General features: G+C 42.8%; 1 non-coding gene across 1 annotated transcript; it reads right to left on the bottom strand.

Annotated features, from left to right (window-relative positions):
* Nucleotides 1-10,630: 10,630 nt before the first annotated feature.
* On the bottom strand, nt 10,631-10,741 carry LOC139038333 (U6 spliceosomal RNA). Its single transcript, XR_011491326.1, has one exon. It is a non-coding gene; the product is annotated as a U6 spliceosomal RNA (small nuclear RNA).
* Nucleotides 10,742-14,084: the final 3,343 nt, after the last annotated feature.

Below are 14,084 nucleotides of genomic sequence, written 5' to 3'. Positions count from 1 at the left end.
GGCCTCTTCCGGTTTTGTTTTCCCTGTGACAGACAGGCTGATCACTGTGTGTGCATTTTTCTCTCCAGGCAAAAGCAGTCACTATTTGAGAACTCCCACTGAAGCATCCTATTAAATTCTCTCATATTTTGTGGATAATGAGGCATTAAACTTCGCTCATTTGCTAATAGGCCCTTCCTTTCATTCTTGTGTGAGGTCGATTGCTGATACCTTCCTACAGCAGCCGTCGGTGTAGCCCACTCGTGGGGGATGAATTGCTGTATGTGTCTTGTATCCAGTTGTGTCTGTTGCAGTTTCAGTTATCCAGAAAGGAAACCAGCCAGAAATTTTTCGTCTCTGACATATTCAGCTTCTAACTTGACCATGTTGTGAAAGTTGCTCAGTCGTCTCTGACTCTTTGCGACCCCATGGACTATACAGTCCACGGAATTCTCCAGGCCAGAATACTGGAGTGGGTAGCCTTTCCCTTCTCCGGGGGATCTTCTCAACCCAGGTCTCCTGCATGGCAGGAGGATTCTTGACCAGCTGAGCCACAAGGGAAGCCCAGGAATACTGGAGTGTGAATCTATCCCTTCTCCAGTGGATCTTCCTGACCCAGGAATTGAACCGGGGTCTCCTGCATTGCAAGCAGATTCTTTACCAACTGAGCTATCAGGGAAGCCTAGAATACTGGAGTGGGTAGCCTTTCCCTCCTCCAGGGGATCTTCCCAACCCAGGGATTGAACCCAGGTCTCCCACATTGCAGGGGGATTCTTTACCAACTGAGCCACAAGGGAAGCCCAACTTGACCAAAGACCTCATTTAAGGCAAGAACATCTTGGAATGGTTTCTCAAAAAAATGCAGAGCTCGGTTGTGGATTTGTTGTTACCAGTTTATTTAGGAATGTTTTCCAGGAAAGCAAGTGTGAGGAGAAAGGAGAGTGAGGTAGGGCAAGAGAGAATCAATGCATGCATGCATGATAAGTTGCTTCAGTCATGTCCAACTCTGCAAACTTATGGATTGTAGCCTGCGAGGCTCCTGCGTCCATGGGATTCTCCAGGCGAGAATACTGGAGTGGGCTGCTATGCCCTCCTCCAGGGGACCTTCCCGACCCAGGGATTGAACCGCGTCTCTTACGTCTCCTGCGTTGGCAGGCGGGTTCTTTACCACTGGAGGGAGGGCTCCCTCGAGTTACACTTTCCCGCTGGTGGGCGTTTGCTTCGCTGACATGAATTCCTTTGCTCTTCCGGTTGTGCGTTATGGGTGACAGGCAGATTCCAGGTGTCTTGTGGCAACAGGAAACCCCAGGCAGGAGGTGAGAGGCACACTGGCTGGAAATGCAGTCAGGGCTGCTGCCGGCTGTGTGTACGCGCAGGTGGTCAGTGCTCACCAGAGATGGCCCAGAGCCACAGTGGGGGCAGGACAGTGGTCCAGGGCCGCAGAGACGGGCGAGGCTGAATGCACGACAGGTGTTGCAGGGAGGCGTGGAGCGCGGTGCTCTTGTGTAGTGTGTTTACCCCAGGCCCTGCTCACAGGAGCCCATCAGGGAACTCCGTAAATATTGGTCATGGATTTTCATTAATATTGTTGTTGTTTTTCAGTCCCTAAGTCGTGTCTGACTCTTTTGCGACCCCAGGGACTAGTAGCCTGCCAGGCTCTTCTGTCCATGGGATTTCCCAGGCAAGAATACTGGAGCACATTGCCATTTTGTTCTCCAGGTCATCTTCCCTACCCAGGGATCAAACCCGTGTCTTTTGCAATGGCAGGCAGATTCTTTACCACTGAGCCACCAGGGATTTTAATATATTTTCTAGTAAATGCTTCCTGCAGAATTTCTTATCATTCCTAATCATGTGTCGATTAGGATCTTTTTGGTTGCAGAAACCTAAAGCAATGAAATCAGAGGAAGCAGGAGGGGCCTGAGTAGCCGGGGTGGCCCTGGGGAATCACAGTGTGGGCAGCACGCGGACTGGATCTGAAAAAAGGGCAAGAGCCAGGACCAGCAAATATCTCTCCCCGGACTCCTATCTCTGCAGAGGAGGAGATTCCCTCTTCTTCAGGGAGAACCTCCCTCTTTTGTCTCTTAGAGCCTTCAACTGATTGGTTGAGGCCCACTGACATTACGAGGGTAATCTGCTTTATTCAGAGTCTGTTGATTAAATTGTTAATCTCATCGAAGAGATATCTCCACAGCAACATCTAGACTAACATTTGACCAAATATTTGGGTTCTGTGTGTAGCCACATTGACACATAAAACTCACCATCCATCAGTGGGGAAAGGAGTTGATATCCTCCTCTCATGAAGGATGGTGCTTGGCCCCACGAGCATCAGAGCAGCACCAGCTTTCTCCCCAGTTCTCACAGATTTCCCCTGGAGTTCGTGGGAGGCCCCTTCCCCTGAGACAGCCCTGAGCCATGATTCAGAGCCTGAAACATCATCTGGAAGAGCTGCCTTTCTGTTCTTCCCTCCCTGGTTCTCCCCTGCTATCCTACACAAGATTCTTTCCTCTCGGTTGACCAAAATAAGATAATGGGAAGAAAACCCCTGAAATCCTTATGGAATCACCTTTCCTGAGGGCTTCCCCAGCTCATGTTGGACATCCACATGGGCTCAGGTGTGTCTGAATCCCATATGGCCTGGGCTGAGACCTGGGATTTCCATGTGGGGATCTGAGATTTTTCCCTACCTTCACAGGAGAGTTTGGAGCTACTCGTCTGGCTATGAGCCAGAGAGGCAAGAAAGTGGGAAGAATTTTTTTTTCCTTTGACTATCATCTTTCTTTTATTATTGGAGTATAATTGCTTTATCGTGTTGTGTTGGTTTCTGCTGACAGCAAAGTATATACATATATGAGCCATATATACATATAAGTGCTATATACATAGGATATATGTCTACATATATCCCCCTCCCTCCCCGACGTTTTGAGCCTCTCTCCCACCCCCACCCATCCCACCCCTCTAGGTCATCACAGAGTACCGAGCTGAGCTTCCTGTGCTAAACAGTAGCTTACTACTAGCTGTCTATTTTAAAGGGTGGAAGGATTTAGGGTTAGGAGATCAGTCCTGGGTGTTCATTGGAAGGACTGATGTTGAAGCTGAAACTCCAGTACTTTGGCCACCTGATGTGAAGAGCTGACTCATTTGAAAAGACCCTGATGCTGGGAAAGATTGAGGGCAGGAGGAGAAGGGGACAACAGAGGATGAGATGGTTGGATGGTATCATTGACTCAATGGATGTGGGTTTGGGTGGACTCTGGGAGTTGGTGATGGACAGGGAGGCCTGGTGTGGTGCGGTTCATGGGGTCGCAAAGAGTCGGACACGACTGAGTGAATGAACTGAACTGAACTGAACTGAACTGAAAGATTTAGCCAGGGAAGAGGAAATGAGGAGGGGAGAGAGAAAGGCTGTGGAAGATCTGTGTGTGAGAAATCCAGAAACAGCTTTGGGGTGGAAGCAAGTGGAACAGCAGGAGAGGCTTTGAGAAATGTTGCTGTGGGTTATAAATCTAATCCTCTTCCATATTCCTGGAGATAATGCAAGCAACAGTTAAGACTTTTTGAAAACCACATTTGGTTTTCAATTTGGTTATCTGATCCAGGACTCAGATACTTTACACTGGATTCCATGGCTAGACTGAGCCCTGTGAACCCTGGGTTACTAATGTCTTCTTGCCTGGAGAATCCCATGGACGAGGGAGCCTGGCAGGCTACAGTCCAGGGGGCCTCAGAGTCGGATGCGACTGAGCTCGAGTACACACAGTTGCAGTGAATGAGCCATCCTATTAAGACTGCTAACGTGAGTGACACTGTATAATCAAACATTTTCAGACTGCCCCCCAAGCTTAGCAACACAATTGCTTGGGGAGTAGCCCCATCTTGTGGAGAAGCCTAAAAATATTGGGTTGGCCAAAAACTTTTGGGTTTTCTGTAACATCTTAGGGAAAGACCCAAAGAAACTTTTTGGCCAATCCAATATTTCAGTGTCACACTGCTCAAGGCTAAGGAATTGAAGCAAAATGCATTTGAGTTATAATATTATCACCCTTTTGGGAAAATGCCATGATATTTTATGTAATCAGACCAGTCCGTTTTGTGTAAAACTTATTTTTCATAGGTGATGAAGTCACTGTAGTCGGTGATACTGAGTCTAATTGCAATCACATCTTTAAAAAAAAGTCTGGCTGATTTACCTTTAATTTCCTGTGAAAAGCATTATTATCAAGATTCTATTCAGTTCAATCATGTGACTTTTAAGCAAATAGAGGCTGAAAGTGCTCATGATTACCTTGGACATGATTAAAGATGCCCATAAACTTGAAGAGGCTGGATAAAACATCTAAGGATAGAGCAATGAAAGAGCGGGATGGATGAGAAGGTTTGTGTTACGTGGTTGAAACTTCCTCTGTGTTTCTGGAAATGCAGCAGATGGCTAGATTTTCTTTCTCTAGGTGTGGTTAGTGTGAAGAAAAGGGCTGAGGTAGGATGCAGAATCACTTCTTGCTAGAAAAATCTGAGACCAACTCTTTATCTTTATATGTGCAAAAAGACTGCATACGAGGAGCTCTGAGTTCTCATCCTGGCCAGTCACCACCTGCCTCCCTCATCAGGAGGAACTGATTTGACTCCAGGTACCAGTTTCCTAATCTGTTCTGTGAGGAAATCGACCTTGTAAGATGCCGCCTTACAGGTTGAAGAGTGGAAGCAAATCAGACGCATTGCACGGGTGCTTAGGAGGAGAAGCGAAAGTGACCCCTGCTTCCCAAGAGGCCCCCCTGTGGGTCGGAAGACAAGGCGGTGCCCGGGTGCCCAGGTGTAGGTGGGGATGTGACCTCCCTGCTCACGGAACCTATCTGTGCTGTCAGGACCCGGTGGACTGTCAGTGCAAAAATGCCACATTTTTGACCTGAAGGATCAGAGAACACTGGATTTATGATAGGAATTTCAGGTCCTGTGGTCACTTGGAGTTTCTAACCGGCCATTAGTAAGCCAGGAACTGGCTTATTTCCAAAGTGAGCAGGGGAACTCTGCTATGATTTTCTTCCCAGGGCTCCATGAACTGCATAGCATCTTCCCCAAAAACTTCAAGCTGGGTCCGGGGTAGGAGGGGCTCCACCAGATGGCGCTGTGTCTTGTTCTGAGATTCCCCACATCCCGACTGGAGGTCTTGTATATTACTATGTCCGTGGCAGGAGCAGTGAACCCCAGTATGGGATCCCCTCCAAGATCCAAAGAGGCTCAACAAAACCTGCGCTTTTGTTTCTAGTTCAGGAAATTATATTTGGAACAGCAGCTGTGCTTAAAGTCAATTCCCGATTAAGCTTATTTTGGGTCATTTGGTGCTTCTCACCCAAAAGCAGTTCTGTCATTGGTCCACTTCTTTTTTTTTTTTTTTTTGGTGGGTGGGAGAGGCGCAGGTCATGTAGAATTTTAGTTCCCCAACCAGGGATCGAACCCATGTCCCCTGAAATGGAAGCATGGAGTCTTAACCACTGGACCAGCAGGGTAGATAAGCAGAAAAAAACCATTCCATTTTAAAGTTGCTTTTATCAAGTGCGTGACCCTGAAACCTTAGACACACAGAAAAATGTGAAAATTAAAATTAACTTGTAAAAATTAAAATGTCAATTTTTGAAAAATTACTTTACAGTGGTTGGACAGTATATTTAATTCTAGGCTAGTTCAACCTGAAGAAATTACCAGCCTGTTTTTTTGGCAATATTTTGGTAATAATGACAGATGAATTCACACGTTTTATGTAATTGTCTGCAAAATACATAGGAATACAGTCTTAAAGTATGCTCAAATCTATCAGCAACTCTGTTATTTTTGTATTTAAAATGACATTTTATATTTGCTAATAACATTTAGATAGGGAAAATAAAAGTGATTCTACTTTAGAAACAGTGAAAAGAAAGTTGTTTAAAATAATTCTTCTGTTTGTGGTTAAACCACCAACTTGAGAAACAGGGCCATTTCTTTAAAATTTCTTTTCCATTCTTAGAGATTGTTTTATAAAAGAATTTGATACACTGTGTTTTATGATTATATGTTGAATCATGGTAAAGTCCAGACTATAAAACTGGTGCATTTCGAGTTCTAGTTTTTTTTTTTTAACTTTAAAAGTTATTTTATTTGGAAATAAAAAATTTCAAGAATAGTTCAAAGATTATCCTCATGTCCTTTAGGGTTATCTGTTGTTAGTGTTTTATATCATTGGTGTTATTGTCCCTCTTTCTTAATTATTTAAAAAAGTTTTAATTGGAGTATGGTTGATTTATGATGTTGCATTAGGTTCAGATGTACAACGAAGTGAATCAGTTATACATATACATGGATCTATTCTTTTTTAGATTATTTTCCAAGTTAGGCCACTACAGAGTACTGAGTAGAGTTCTGTGTGCTATATAGAAGGTTATTGTTATTAGTTTCCTATTTTGCACTCAGGGCTTCCCAGGTGGCTCAGTGGTAAAGAATCCACCTGCTAATGCAGGAGACATGGGTTCGATCCCTGAGTTGGAAAGATCCCCTGGAAGAGGAAATGGCAACCAAAGATATCCTGGAGTGTGAAGTCAAGTGGGCCTTAGGAAGCATTACTACAAAGCTAATGGAGTTGATGGAATTCCTGCTGAGCTATTTCAAATCCTAAAAGATGATGCTGTTAAAATGTTGCACTCAATATGCCAGCAAATTTGGAAAACTCAGCAGTGGCCACAGGACTAGAAAAGGTCAGTTTTCATTCCAATTCCAAAGAAAGGCAATGCCAAAGAATATTCAAACCACCACACAATTGCACTCATTTCACATGCTAGCAAGGTCATGCTCAAAATCCTTCAAACTAGGCTTCAGCAGTATGTGAAATTCTAAATCAGATGTATAAGCTGGTTTTAGAAAAGCCAGAGGAACCAGAGATCAAATTGCAAACATCCGCTGGATCATAGAAAAAGCAAGGGAATCCCAGAAACACATCTACTTCTGCTTCATTGTCTACGCTAAAGCCTTTGACTGTGTGGATCACAATAAACTGTGGAAAATTCTTCAAGGGATGGGAATACCAGACTACTTTACCTGCCTCCTGAGAAACCTGTATGCAGGTCAAGAAGTAACAGTTAAAACTGGACATGGAACAATAGACTGCTTCAAAATTGGGAAGGGAGTATGTGAAGGCTGTATATTGTCACCCTGCTTATTTAACTTCTATGCAGAGTACATCATGTGAAATGTCGGGCTGGATGAAGCTCAAGCTGGAATCAAGATTTCCAGGAGAATTATCGATAACCTCAGATATGCAGATGATACTGCCCTTATGGCAGAAAGTGAAGACGAACTAAAAGAGCTTGTTGATGAAGGTGAAAGAGAAGAGTAAGAAAGCTGGCTTGAAACTCAACATTAAAAAAACGAAGATCATAGCATCTGGTCCCATCACTTCATGACTGATAGATGGGGAAAAAAACGGAAACAGTGACAGACTTTTTTTTTTTTTTGGGGTTCCAGAATCACTGTGGATGGTGACTGAAGCCATGAAATTAAAAGATGCTCGCTCCTTGGAAGAAAATCAATGACAAACCTAGACAGCATATTAAAAAGCAGAGACATTACTTTGCCAACAAAGGTCCATCTAGTCAAGGCTATGGTTTTTCCAGTAGTCATGTATGGATGTGAGAATTGGACTATAAAGAAAGCTGAGTGCCGAAGAATTGATGCTTTTGAACTGTGGTGTTGGAGAAGACTCTTGAGAGTCCCTTGGACTGCAAAGAGATCAAACCAGTTCAATTCTAAAGGAAATCAACCCTGAATATCCATTGGAAGGACGGATGCTGAAGCTAAAGCTCTAATGCTTTGACCACCTGAACTGAAGAGCTGACTCAGTGGGAAAGACCCTGATGTTGGGAAAGATTGAAGGCAGGAGGAGAAGGGGACGACAGAGGATAAGATGGTTGGATGGCATAGCCTATTCAATAGACATGAGTTTGAGCAGTCTCTGGGAGATTGTGAAGGGCAGGGAAGTCTGGTGTGCTGCAGTCCATGGGGTTGCAGAGTTGGACGTGACCGAGCAACTGAATGACAACAACCAGTATTCTTGCCTGAAGACTCCCATGCACAGAGGAGTCTGGTGGGCTACAGTCTGTAGGGTTGCAGAGTTGGACATGACTGAGTGACCGAGCATGCATGCGTGCATTTTACATATAGTAGTGTGTATGTGTAGAGAAGGAAATGGCCACCCACTCCAGTGTTCTTGTCTGGAGAATCCCAGGGACGGGGGAGCCTGGTGGGCTGCGTGTCTATGGGGTCACACAGAGTCGGACATGACTGAGCGACTTCACGTTCACTTTTCACTTTCATGCATTGGAGAAGGAAATGGCGACCCACTCCAGTGTTCTTCCTGGAGAATCCCAGGGACAGGGGAGCCTGGTGGGCTGCTGTCTATGGGGTCACACAGAGTCGGACACGACTGAAGTGACTTAGCAGCAGCAGCAGTGTGTGTGTGTCAATTCGTTTATTCCTTACCCTGGCCCCTTATCCTTTGGTAATCATACATTTGTTTTGTCCGTCTATGACTCTACTTCTGTTTTGTAGATAAGTTCATTTGTACCCCTCCCTTTTTGCTAGATTCCACACAAAGTGATATTGTATGATATTTGTCTTTCTGTGTCTGACTCACTTCACTCAGTAAGACAATATCTAGGTCCATCAGTGTTTTTGCAAATGACATTCAGTTCAGTTCAGTCACTCAGTTGTGTCTGACTCTTTGCAACCCCATGGACTGTAGCACGCCAGGCTTTCCTGTCCATCACCAACTCCCCGAGCTTGCTCAAACTCATGTCATCGAATCGATGACACCATCCAATCATCTCATTCTCTGTTGTCCCCTTCTCCCACCTTCAGTCTTGCCCAGCATCAGAAATTATTTTGTTCTTTTTAATGGCTGAGTAACATTACACTGAATATGTGTACCACATCTTCTTTATCCATTCCTCTGTTGATGGACATTTAGGTTGCTTCCATGTCCTGGCCATTGCAAATAGTGCTGCCGTGAACATGTATCTTTTTGAATTATGGTTTTTCTCTGAGTATATGCCCAGGAGTAGCATTGCTGGGTCATGTGGTAGTGCTATTTTTAGTTTTTTAATGAAGCTCCATCCTGTAAACAGGCTGTCTCAATTTATATTCCCATGAACACTGTAGGAGGGTTCTCTTTGCTCCACACCCTCTCTAGCATCTATAATTTGTAGAGTTTTTTGAGGATAGCTATTCTGAAAAGTTGATGCTTTTGAACTATGGTGTTGGAGAAGACTCTTGAGAGTCCCTTGGACTGCAAGGAGATCCAACCAGTCCATCCTAAATGAGATCAGTGGTGTTCATTGGAAGGACTGATGCTAAAGCTGAAACTCCAGTACTTTGGCCACCTCATGTGAAGAGTTGACTCATTGGAAAAGACCCTGATGCTGGGAGGGATTGGGGGCAGGAGGAGAAGGGGACGACAGAGGATGAGATGGCTGGATGGCATCACCGACTCAATGGGCATGGGTTTGGGTTGACTCTGTGATTTGGTGGTGGACAGGGTGGCCTGGCATGCTGTGATTCATGGGGTTGCAAAGAGTCGGACATGACTGAGCGACTGAACTGAACTGAACTGATTCTGACCGATGAGAGGTGATACCTGACTGTAGTTTTGATTTGTGCTTCTCTAATAATTAGTGATGTTAGGCACCTTTTCATGTGAATTTTGGCTATCATATGTCTTCTTTGGGTAAATGTCTGTTTAGATCTTTTGCCCATTTTTTGATTGTGTTATTTGTTTTTTGATATTGAGATGCATGAGCTTTTTATATATTTTGGAGATTAATCCTTTGTCAATTGCTTCATTTGCAATATTTTCTCCCATTCTCAGGGTTGTCCTTTTTCTTTTGTTCATGGTTTCCTTTGCTGTGCAGAGACTTTTATTTTATTTAGATCCCATTTGTTTATTTTTGTTTTTATTTTCATTAGGAGGTGGATTAAAAAAAGATCTTGCAGCAATATATGTCAAAGGGTGTTCTGCCTATGTTTTCCTTTAAGGGTTTTATAGTATCCAGTCTTATATTTAGATCTTTAATCCATTTTGAGATTATTTTTGTATATGGGCTTAGGTAGTATCTAATTTCATTCTTTTACATCAACTGTCCAGTTTTCCCAGCACCACTTATTATTAAAGAGGCTATCTTTTCTCCATTGTATCTTCTTGCCTCCTTTGTCATAGACAGAGGTGCTTCCTATGGTCACTTGTGACCATAGGTGCGTGAGTTTATCTCTGGGCTTTCTGTCTTTCTGTCTTTTTCAGTTTTTGTGCCAGTACCATACCTTCTTGCTTACTGTAGCTTTGTGGTTTAGTCTGAAGTCAGGGAGCCTGATTTCTCCAACTCTGTTTTTTCTGTCTCAAGATTACTTTGGCTATTTGGGGTCTTTTGTGTTTCCACATGAATTGTAAATTTTTTTTGTTCAAATTCTGTGAAAAATCCCATTGGTAATTTTATAGAGATTGCATTGAATCTGTAGATTGCTTTGGTAGTACAGTCATTTTCACTATATTGACTCTTTGAAACCAAGAGCATTGTTTAACTCTCCATTTGTTTGTGTTGTCTTTTCTTTTGTTAGTATCTTGTAGATTAAAAACATGCAACACTTCATGAATTTGTATGTCATTCTTGTGCAGGGGCTATGCTAATCTTCTTGGTATTGTTCCAGTTTTAACATAAGTACTGCCAAAGTGAGTGAGCACTAGAGAGTTCTAGTTTTTTTTATTGTTCTCTCCTCCCCTGACAGGTAACTTTTTGACTTTAGGTTTTTGGCTTATTCTTCCATAGTTTGATTTTAAAAATGTAAGCAAATACATGTGCATGCATGCATTTGTGCATTTCCTTCTTTTTACACTGAAAGTGGCATACAACACACTGCTCTGCACCATGCTTTTCTTACCTATGTCTGCAAGATCAGACACAGCAGGATGTAGAGGTCTCCCCATACCTCTTCACACCATTGTATGGCTGAGTCATAGTTTATTCAAACTAGTCCTGTGTTGGGGAACTTTTGGTTTGAGCTTTAACACTCTTGGCTCCTTATTCTTTCCTTGAAACTTTTTTTGCTCTGAGTTCCAGTACATTCCTCTCTCTTGGTTTTCCTGCTGCCTTTCCGACTGTTCTCAGTTTCTCTCATCTGATCCCTTCCCTCAGCTCACACATTGAATCTCACTGTCCCCATGCCCTGCGTCATCTCTAGTCTCGCTTTTTACCTTCTTCTTGGGGGAACTAATTCACATCACTATGATTTTTATGCTGATGACTCCTAGATCCATATCGTTAAGCCCGTATTTCTTTTATGAAACACAGATTTACATTTCCCAATTTTCACTGGACCATTTCCTTCCACGTGAATATTTTTTTAGAGACCTCAAATTCAATATGCCCCCAAGTGAAGCTCACCAATTTCCCCTCCAAACTACTCATCTTCACTGATTTCTTATCTCAGATAATAGCTTTACCACTTACTACATTGTTCAAATGAGAAATTTTAGTGTCTCCTTCAGATCGTCTTATTCTCCACTTCTACTCAGCCACCAGGCTCTGTCAGTTCTGTCTCATCTTCATTCCTGTGGACACTGCCTTGGTTCAGGGCCTTCAGTCAGGTGCCCTAGTTTGGGACTTGAAATCTGGGGGAAGCAATACAAGGTCAAGGGTGTTTACAACCTATTTGTGGTGGTACCGAGGCAGAGTGAGAGTCAGGGGACCTCTGAAGACTGTGTCACATAGGTAACATATCTTGGCTGATATTTGACCTCCGGCATCTCTTGGTTCCCATCTAATTTCTCAGCCTGATCATCTAGTCTTCCTGTCTATCCTCTGTAGGTTTTAAATTATTCTGATAGATTCCTTTTCTGTCATTTATTGAGTTCATTCTAGTTGTTTGCAACCAGGAGTTCTGGTTGATCCAAGGAGTAATTGGAACAGTTGAAACATAAGGAGAAGAAGAAGGTTGTGATGTCATCAAAATGGCAGAACATGTGGGCTCCCTGCTCTGGGGTCCGACCACTGACGTGATGGATGCACTACCAGAGCCACTGTGATGGATGTGGCATTTCTCTGGGAGGCTGGCCAAGCAGCTGCTGAGACAGTTTTTCATTTGTTCCTTTGTTCTTAAACTCCCATTACCTCTGACAAAGACTGTGCCCTTGACCAAACTTTTGTCAGGCTCCTCTGAGCCCTCTTTGCGATTCTGCCTCATTCCTGGCCCAGGGTTTGGCCTGGAAAGCCCAGTTTTAGCAAGAATCTTGCTAAGCCAGCATAGAAAGAATCCCCCACCCTGGATATCTAATGAAGTTCCTCTTAGTAATTTTCTATCCAGTGACCCCTGACTATTGCCTATAAACTGCCAGCTACCCATTCCTATATTTAGAGTTAAGCTCCTTCTATACTGAAATCTTGCTTGCTTACTGCAGTAGCTTGAATAAAATCTGTCTTGTCGTTTTAACAAGTGTCCATTGAAGTTTCTTATTAACACCTGTGTTTATGAGTGTTTTCTGTTTCTTGCAATTCAAAAAGTATCTTGAAAAACACAAATGTTTTGTAATATTAAAATTTAAGCATGTTGACTGTTTTATTACCAACTTATTGCTTTCTTTTTTTTTTCATTTATTTTTATTAGTTGGAGGCTAATTACTTTACAATATTGTAGTGGTTTTTGTCAAGGAATCAAAACATTTTATTTTTGTTATTTCTTGGATTCACTTTTTCTGTGAAAAACTTAAATGATGACATATAAGTTAGAAAATATTATTTGATGTTCTAATATTCCATTCATACAAAGGAATTCAGATGCTTATCTGTTATAGAAAAAAAATCTATGTATTGCCACATGCTTTGAATTCAAAGTAAAACATAAACAGATACAAATAGTAAAGTCTTTAAGAATCGACTTCGCTATAGAGGAATACTCAGGGTCAGTGTCAATCAGGTCAGCTTTCCTGGAGGAGGTAATTTGTGAGTCAGCTGGCAAAGGAGTTGAGAGTCAAGGATTAGTAGAAATAATGGGAGAAGCATATTAAGAAGAGGACTTATGATGCTCTGTTCTGGACATGGACACTCTGTCCACAGGCTTCTGACAAGTCACTTTACCTTTCTGACTATGTTTCCTCTTTTGAGCCCCTATTTTCTACTCTGACCTTTGTATTCAACTGTAGCATGTGGTGAGTCCAGGTTTGGGGGCTAGAGAGGGGAATGAAGAATCTTGATAAGACACATCTAGAATTCCAGAAAGGGGAGCTGAGAAACCAAGTCAAGAATGAATGAGAAGACTTCAGGTGGTAATATCACCTCCAGTTCTCACCTGTTCTCTGTGCCCTGGATGCCTCTTTTGCCCCATCTCTTCTCCTAAGCACTTGTGGGATCCAAGGACTTGTGGGCTCCAAGGACTTGTGGGCTCTGAAAAGACCTGCCCTCCAGGCATGAAGAGGCAGAGCCCTGTCCCTGCATTGGGGGTGGTTTGGCCAACTCAGCCTGACTAGGGCACCCCCTCCTAACTTTCTCTGTCCTACGTGCCTGGGGGACGCAGGGAGTGATTGCATTCTCTTACATCTCTCTGTTTTTCAGTCCTCTGGTATCTTTGGTGGGATTTATTACATTCCAAATGGCCTCTGTTTGCAGTTTGGAGTTCTGCAAGGATCTAGTAGTAATTTAAAAGAAGCTTTTCTAAACTTCAAAGCAGTTGAGAGACATAAAATTCCTTCATGATTAATTTCCTGTTTACAACATTATTATCAGTTGTGACTTTTGTAGTTTCTGTGTTCTAATAAATGATTAATTTTGTTGACCATTTATAGTACTTTAAAAGACTGATGTTATTAGGGGAGTATAAGGTATAACGTATTTCTATTAAGGCATTCTATTAGAACATCTTTTTATTATGGTTTTTCTGTTAATGTTGCCTGGTTTTCTAACAGGTTTTGCTTATTTTACTTTAGGACTGTTTTTTAGTACATAGCTACCATACACTCATAGTGGATTATACTTTTTATAAATATAAAATGTTTCCATTAGTTCAGTCACTCAGTAGTGTCTTGACTCTTTGTG

Source organism: Odocoileus virginianus, chromosome 14 (assembly GCF_023699985.2).
Source record: "Odocoileus virginianus isolate 20LAN1187 ecotype Illinois chromosome 14, Ovbor_1.2, whole genome shotgun sequence".
Taxonomy (NCBI): domain Eukaryota; kingdom Metazoa; phylum Chordata; class Mammalia; order Artiodactyla; family Cervidae; genus Odocoileus; species Odocoileus virginianus.
The sequence above is the reverse complement of the archived record's forward strand: the minus strand, read 5'-3'. Positions and strand labels throughout refer to the sequence as shown.